Genomic DNA, 9328 nt, shown 5'->3' on the forward strand with positions numbered 1-9328 from the left:
AGTGGGTTTCGGCTACGAGTAGGATATCGATCTGGTGGGTCTTCAGATGGTGCTCGACTATGGCCTTGCTGTTCTGCAGGCCGTTCGCATTCCAGACGACTAGGTGGAGCTTTAGTTGCATGACTTGCTGTTGAGAATGGTGGCCACCAGCTGTGTCATCTGGGTGAACATGCGCTCCATCATCCTTTCCATTTCCTTCCATGCGAGCGAACATCGCTTTCTATCTGACCGGAGTGTGGGTTTCTGTTTGGGTTTGGACTGGGTTGTGGGATTCTGCGGTGCTGCGTGCACTCCGTTGAGGGCGTCTCGGTAGCTCCTGCCAGAGGTGACGTTTGGTGATGCCACGGCGGCGCCTTGTTAGCATTAGCGACGGGCCTTGTTTTCGGAGCAGCGAGTGCTTTGGCCCTTTTGTATGCAGGGCATCCTTGAAAGACGCCAGGATGGTCCGCCTGCAGTGGAGCAGCACGCTTGTCGTCCTCCCTTCTCACATGCCCTCGATTCGTGAGGCCTCACACTTTACAATCGGTTTCCAGGAAGCAGTAACGTGGTATGACGAATCCTTGCACTGAAGCATTGAGGCACGTCGTTGAACTTCTGCGGCGGTTCAATGGTTATACGACCTGCAGATCCGCTTGACTTGGTAGAGTCTTTGTTGTTGCTGGAGGCTCAGGTTGGCGAAGAAATTCCAGGGTTTTTGTTTTCTGCAATGGGATTGTGCAGATCTTACAGCGTGCCCTTGTCTGCGAAGGTCTTCATGATTTCCTCACATCGTGGAGTGGGAGTCTTGATGAAAACCTTGTATGCAGTTCATCTTCGGCTGGAAAGTCCGATGCTCTTGTTTTGGGCCACAGTTGGAGACGCAGAGCTGTATGGACTCTTTGTCCGGCATCATGAACGTACGTTGTTGCCATTCACGGTCTTGTAGGTAAAATTGTTCTTCGGGCCTACAGAGTCGTGATCATCTTGACGAGTGCCGAGATGTTTGGTCACATGGGGATAAAAATCGGAGGTGGCTTGATGGTCTTCGGGGTGGGCTTTTGGTTTCTCGGGGGTCTTGGGCTTGGAATCGTCTTTAGGTCCGGGTTCGTCATCAGAGCTCTCTTGGTCGTATCGTCTTCTTCGGTCGAGAGTAAAGGAAGGCGTTGTTGGCGAGCTTTTGCGCAGAGCTGCGCTAGTGTTGCTTATCTTCCAGCTCCTCTCCCTGTGCTTTCTTTGCCGGTTTTCGCTTTATCTCGCCCGGCTCTGTATGCGAGGTGCTTCCCTCGCTGCTGGAGCTGCTCTTGCGTGTTCTCAGAGCCTTTTTTGCGTGGTGTTGTTCCAAGCTTGTGGGTGCGCGGGGGGCCTGCCAGTCCATCTTCTCCAAAGTTGATAAGGAGTGAGGAGGGGGGGGGGGGGGGGAAGCTGGGCACCGTAAGCCGGTGAGCCAGCAGCACGTGGCTGTGCTTTGCAATTATACCGCTGCTTGAGCACTGGGTTTTTTTGCGCTGATAAACGCACATCGGGTGTGCGATGGTGTTAGTGCGAACTACCGTTAGGTACGTTGGCTGGGCCAATCAAACGCGCGACAAGATCAGCGACGCGAAGTGGCTGGGCACAAGTAACGGGACTTACAACTGTGAACAATTTGCTAAATTTGCTACAATTTGCTGTCGATCCGCAGGCACGTCCTGCACTCGTCGAGTGTTCGATCGCCGATCATTTAGTGACGCATATGATATTGTCCCTATCATATAATTAATATAAAGACTTTAATGGATTGTGTCAAGTTGCCAAACACCTCGTCATCAATTAGTGACGCATATGATATTGTCCCTATCTATAATTAATATAAAGACTTTAATGAATTGTGTCAAGTTGCCAACACCTCGTCATCAATTTAGTGACGCATATGATATTGTCCTTATCATTAATTTTTGATATAAAGACTTAAAGAATTGTATCAAGTTGCCAAACCCTCGTCATCATTTAGTGACGCATATGATATTGTCCCTATCATATATTAATATAAAGACTTTAATGATTGTGTCAAGTTGCCAACACCTCGTCATCAATTTAGTGAGCATATGATATTGTCCTATCATATAATTTTTGATATAAAGACTTTAAAGATTGTATCAAGTTGCCAAACACCTCGTCATCAATTTAGTGACGCATATGATATTGTCCTATCATATAATTAATATAAGACTTTAATGAATTGTGTCAAGTTGCAAACACCTCGTCATCATTTAGTGACGCATATGATATTGTCCCTATCATATAATTTTTGATATATAGACTTTAAGAATTGTATAAGTTGCCAAACACCTCGTCATATTTAGTGACGCATATGATATTGTCCCCTATCATATATTAATATAAAGACTTTAATGATTGTGTCAAGTTGCCAAACACCTCGTCATCAATTTAGTGACGCATATGATATTGTCCTTATTATATAATTTGATATAAAGACTTTAAAGAATTGATCAAGTTCAAACACCGTCATCATAGTGACGCATATGATATTGGCCATCATATAATTAATAACAGACTTAATGAATTGTGTCAATGCCAAACACCCGTCATATTTAGTGACGCATATGATATTGTCCTATCATATAATTTTTTGATATAAAGACTTTAAAGAATTGTATCAAGTTGCCAAACACCTCGTCATCAATTTAGTGACGCATTGATATTTCCCTTTCATATAATTAATATAAGACTTTAATGGATTGTGTCAGTTGCCAACACCTCGTCATCAACTACTATATTATGGTTGCGCCGACCTCTCATATTGTATTCTCTTATGTGTTCATAGGATTTTGACAATTATACGAGTAAATTAAATAATATACATATGAAATGATTAATTATTATATGTATAAGGGAAAAAATGATGAAATATTCCCATATTATTTAGTATTATAGAGGAAAGACGTTGCGACCTCTGATATTGTTCAAACTTATGTATTTATATGATTTTGGCAATTATATGAGTAAATTAAAAATATACATATGAAAATGGTTAATTATTATATGTATATGGGAAAAAATGCTAAGATATTCATATTCTCTTAGTATTATAGAGAAAAGCCATTTAAGTGAGAGGGTTAGTAGTGTAAACGACCGGAATTACGACAGAGGGTTCAAAAACTATATAGGTAGGCAGTGGTTGCCGACCTTCATATTGTTCAAAACTTATGTATTCATATGATTTTGGCAATTGTATGAGTAAATTAAATAATATACTATGAAATGATTAATTATATATGTATAAGGGAAAAAATGCTGAAATATTCCCACATTCTCTTTAGTATTATAGAGAAATCCATTATAGTGAGAGGGTATAGTAGTGTAAACGACCGGAATTACGACAGAGGGGTTCAAAACTACTATAGGTAGCAGTGGTTGCCGACCTCTCATATTGTTCAAAACTTATGTATTCATATGATTTGGCAATTATATGAGTTAAATTAATATACATATGAAAATGATAATTATTATATGTATATGGGAAAAAATGCTGAATATTCCCAATTCTCTTAGTATATAGAGAAATCATTAAGTGAGAGGGTATAGTAGTGTAAACGACCGGAATTACGACAGAGGGTTAAAAACTACTATAGGTAGGCAGTGGTTGCCGACCTTCATATTGTTCAAAATTATGTATTCATATGATTTTGGCAATTATATGATTAATTAATAATATACATATGAAAATGGTTAATTATTATATGTATATGGGAAAAAATGCAGAGATATTCCATATTTCTTAGTATTATAGGAAAAGCCATTTAAGTGAGAGGGTATAGTAGTGTAAACGACCGGAATTAACGACAGAGGGTTAAAAACTACTATAGGTAGGCAGTGGTTGCGACCTTCATATTGTTCAAAATTATGTATTCATATGTTTTGGCAATTGTATGAGTAATTAATAATATTAATAGAATGATTAAATTATTATATGTATATGGGAAAAATGCAGAGATATTCCATATTTCTTAGTATTATAGAGAAAGCATTAAGTGAGAGGGTATAGTAGTGTAAACCACCGGAATTACGACAGAGGGTTCAAAAAACTACTATAGGTAGGCAGTGGTTGCCGACCTCTCATATTGTTTCAAACTTATGTATTCATATGATTTTTGGCCAATTGTATGAGTAAATTAAATAATATACATATGAAAATGGTTAATTATTATATGTATTAAGGGAAAAATGCTGAAATATTCCCACATTCTCTTAGTATTATAGAGAAATGCATTATAGTGAGAGGGTATAGTAGTTGTAACGACCGGAATTACGACAGAGGGTTCAAAACTACTATAGGTAGGCAAGTGGTTGCCGACCTCTCATATTGTTCAAACTTATGTATTCATATGATTTTGGCAATTATATGATTAAATTAAATAATACATATGAAAATGGTTAATTATTATATGTATAATGGGAAAAAATGCTGAGATATTCCCATATTCTCTAGTATTATAGAGAAAGCATTTAAGTGAGAGGGTATAGTAGTGTAAACGACCGGAATTACGACAGAGGGTTCAAAAACTACTATAGGTAGGCAGTGGTTGCCGACCTCTCATATTGTTCAAAACTTATGTATTCATATGATTTTGGCAATTGTATGAGTAAATTAATAATATACATATGAAAATGATTAATTATTATATGTATAAGGGAAAAATGCTGAAATATTCCACATTCTCTTAGTATTATAGAGAAAATCCATTATAGTGAGAGGGTATAGTAGTGTAAACGACCGGAATTACGACAGAGGGTTCAAAAACTACTATAGGTAGGCAGTGGTTGCCGACCTCTCATATTGTTCAAACTTATGTATTCATATGATTTTGGCAATTATATGATTAAATTAAATAATATACATATGAAAATGGTTAATTATTATATGTATATGGGAAAAATGCTGAGATATTCCCATATTCTCTTAGTATTATAGAGAAAAGCCATATAGTGAGAGGGTATAGTAGTGTAACGACCGGATTACGACAGAGGGTTCAAAAACTATAGGTAGGCAGTGGTTGCCGACCTCTCATATTGTTCAAAACTTATGTATTCATATGAATTTGGCATTATATGAGTAATTAATAATAAACATATAAAATTAATATTTATTATATGTATAAAAAAAATAATCATATTATTATGAATAATGGAAAAAAAATGAAATGTTCCTATATCTCTTAATATTAAGAGAATAGACCGTATGTTGGGTGGCAACGGAATTGAAAATACCCGCTTTGAGGACAGCGGGTTCAAAAACTACTATAGGTAGGCAGTGGTTGCCGACCTCCCGCATTATTCGAAATATTTATTTCGGATTATGTTTATATTGGTTACATAAAATAAAGTATATTATTATCCGTACAATTTGTTTCTCAGTTCTATAGAACACGGGACTTGGCTCCGCGGATAATAGGAATATACGCTTTTTAGATAATATCGTTGAAACAAAAGTCAAGTTTCTATTATATATAGAATAACAAATCGTTTCCATATATTATCGTTAATTTTTGGAGGCAGGCAAATATTAATTTATTACTGCCGTATAGTTGGATTATTATATCGTTACGGTATAATACAATATGGATTCTTATGAAGAAATATAAATTATATATTAAATGTGGAAATATTATCATATGCGCTTGGTTTATGTTATATATTACCAGAGAGATATATGAAAAGAGATAAATTTTAATTTATCTTCAAATGCAATGATTTAACTTAATATTTATATTGGTTAAACAAAATTGTACATGTGTGGATACAATAATTATGTATGTTGGAATAAATGATATTTTATAATGAAATATGTATATATAAAAGATAAATTATAGAAACATATATATTACATAATTATGAAATTCTTGTTATATTGGTAAACAGTATAATTAAAATGAATTGGATTACGAATGCTATTAAAATGGCGTAATCGAATAGATTTTTTACTTATATTATATATTTAAATTTTACCCAAAGGCGAATATTGAATTTTATTCAATATAATAAAATCATGGAATTATATAAGTGAAAATCTATATATCTATTATATTGCTTATTTCGATTCAAAAAATATGAATGGAATATGAAGGAAAAACATTATTCTGGTTGATTCCTGCAGTAGTTATATGTTGCTCAAGATTAAGCCATGCATGTCTAAGTACACACGAATTAAAAGTGAAACCGCAAAAGGCTCATTATATCAGTTATGGTTCCTTAGATCGTTAACAGTTACTTGGATAACTGTGGTAATTCTAGAGCTAATACATGCAATTAAAACATGAACCTTATGGGACATGTGCTTTTATTAGGCTAAAACCAAGCGATCGCAAGATCGTTATATGGTTGAACTCTAAGATAACATGCAGATCGTATGGTCTTGTACCGACGACAGATCTTTCAAATGTCTGCCTATCACTTTTGATGGTAGTATCTAGGACTACCATGGTTGCAACGGGTAACGGGGAATCAGGGTTCGATTCCGGAGAGGGAGCCTGAGAAACGGCTACCACATCTAAGGAAGGCAGCAGGCGCGTAAATTACCCACTCCCAGCTCGGGAGGTAGTGACGAAAAATACAATACAGGACTATATCCGAGGCCCTGTAATTGGAATGAGTACACTTTAAATCCTTTAACAAGGACCAATTGGAGGGCAAGTCTGTGCAGCAGCCGCGGTAATTCCAGCTCCAATAGCGTTTATTTAAAGTTGTTGCGGTTAAACGTTCGTAGTTGAACTTGTGCTTCTACGGGTAGTACAACTTACAATTGTGGTTAGTACATACCTTTAGTATGTAAGCGTATTACCGGTGGAGTTCTTATATGTGATTAATACTTGTATTTTTTCATATGTTCCTCCTATTTAAAAACCTGCACTAGTGCTCTTAAACGAGTGTTATTGTGGGCCGGTACTATTACTTTGAACAAATTAGAGTGCTTAAAGCAGGCTTCAAATGCCTGAATATTCTGTGCATGGGATAATGAATAAGACCTCTGTTCTGCTTTCATTGGTTTCAGATCAAGAGGTAATGATTAATAGAAGCAGTTTGGGGGCATTAGTATTACGACGCGAGAGGTGAAATTCTTGGACCGTCGTAAGACTAACTTAAGCGAAAGCATTTGCCAAAGATGTTTTCATTAATCAAGAACGAAAGTAGAGGTTCGAAGGCGATCAGATACCGCCCTAGTTCTAACCATAAACGATGCCAGCTAGCAATTGGGTGTAGCTACTTTTATGGCTCTCTCAGTCGCTTCCCGGGAACCAAAGCTTTGGGCTCCGGGGGAAGTATGGTTGCAAAGCTGAAACTTAAAGGAATTGACGGAAGGGCACCACCAGGAGTGGAGCCTGCGGCTTAATTTGACTCAACACGGGAAAACTTACCAGGTCCGAACATAAGTGTGTAAGACAGATTGATAGCTCTTTCTCGAATCTATGGGTGGTGGTGCATGGCCGTTCTTAGTTCGTGGAGTGATTTGCTGGTTAATTCCGATAACGAACGAGACTCAAATATATTAAATAGATATCTTCAGGATTATGGTGCTGAAGCTTATGTAGCCTTCATTCATGGTGGCAGTAAAATGTTTATTGTGTTTGAATGTGTTTATGTAAGTGGAGCCGTACCTGTTGGTTTGTCCCATTATAAGGACACTAGCTTCTTAAATGGACAAATTGCGTCTAGCAATAATGAGATTGAGCAATAACAGGTCTGTGATGCCTTAGATGTCCTGGGCTGCACGCGCGCTACAATGAAAGTATCAACGTGTATTTCCTAGACCGAGAGGTCCGGGTAAACCGCTGAACCACTTTCATGCTTGGGATTGTGAACTGAAACTGTTCACATGAACTTGGAATTCCCAGTAAGTGTGAGTCATTAACTCGCATTGATTACGTCCTGCCCTTTGTACACACCGCCCGTCGCTACTACCGATTGAATTATTTAGTGAGGTCTCCGGACGTGATCACTGTGACGCCTTGCGTGTTACGGTTGTTTCGCAAAAGTTGACCGAACTTGATTATTTAGAGGAAGTAAAAGTCGTAACAAGGTTTCCGTAGGTGAACCTGCGGAAGGATCATTATTGTATAATATCCTTATCGTTAATAAATATTTGTTATAATACAAATAAATACAATTTACCAAAATAAAAATATTACAAAATGATTCCACGGAATCAAAAGTTAAAGTCAAAATAAAATGAAGATGGCTTTTATTTTATATGTGGGGCTTGGCAACCTCATAAAAAGACTTTAACATTATTAATGTTGCTGTGCGTATTTGTGGCAGTACTTACTACAACAACGGCGTTTCCTATAAAAACAAATTCTCGAAAATGGAAATCGAAGAAACTAAACTAAATTCGAAAGTAGAAGTCGAATTAAAATAAAAATAATTTTGAATGTGTGGTAATCAAAATAAGTGTGTGTGTATAGGACCATAATATACACGCGTTGCGAATATGTATTGTTCATCTATGTTATGAGCATACGTTGGCTAATGCAACAACCTAAAATATACAATGTTTGTACCTGTCATCCATCAGGTTAATGTTTTATATAAATTTTGCAGTATGTGTCACCAAAATAGCAAACCATAACCAGATTATTATGATACATAATGCTTATATGAAACTAAGCATTTCGCAACATTTATTTTAGGTATAAAATAATTTATTGAAGGAATTGATATATGCCAGTAAAATGGTGTATTTTTAATTTCTTTCAATAAAAAAAATTGACATTATATAAAATTGAATTATAAAACTCTAAGCGGTGGATCACTCGGCTCATGGGTCGATGAAGAAGCAGCAAACTGTGCGTCATCGTGTGAACTGCAGGACACTGAACATCGACATTTTGAACGCATATCGCAGTCCATGCTGTTATGTACTTTAATTAATTTTATAGTGCTGCTTGGACTACATATGGTTGAGGGTTGTAAGACTATGCTAATTAAGTTGTTTATAAATTTTTTATAAGCATATGGTATATTATTGGATTAAATAATGATTTTATTCATAATATTAAAAAAGAAATGAAAAACATTATCTCACATTTGAATGTGAAAAACGAAAGAAATATTTTCTTTTTCAATCAATAATACTGAGAATGTCTAGCATAAAAAATTGAAATTTTTTCATCTAGAATTGTCTCTATTAATGATTCGGAAAAAGAAAATCTTGGTTTTGTTATTATTCTTCGTTGGTTCGTTAAATGGATAAAAATGACTTTGCTTACAAGAACTATTGGAACTATTTATAACGAATTTAATTGATTGTTTTATCATTTATATATAAAGAATTTATGGCAAAATATAGTTATAT

At 36.1% G+C, this 9328-nt stretch overlaps 1 pseudogene; it reads left to right on the forward strand.

The window, feature by feature from the left end:
* The first annotated feature begins 8766 nt into the window (after positions 1–8766).
* LOC116803008 lies at positions 8767–8943 on the forward strand (annotated as a pseudogene).
* The last annotated feature ends 385 nt before the right edge of the window (positions 8944–9328 follow it).

The sequence above is a fragment of the Drosophila sechellia genome, unplaced genomic scaffold (genome assembly GCF_004382195.2).
Source record: "Drosophila sechellia strain sech25 unplaced genomic scaffold, ASM438219v1 U_269, whole genome shotgun sequence".
In the NCBI taxonomy this organism is placed as follows: domain Eukaryota; kingdom Metazoa; phylum Arthropoda; class Insecta; order Diptera; family Drosophilidae; genus Drosophila; species Drosophila sechellia.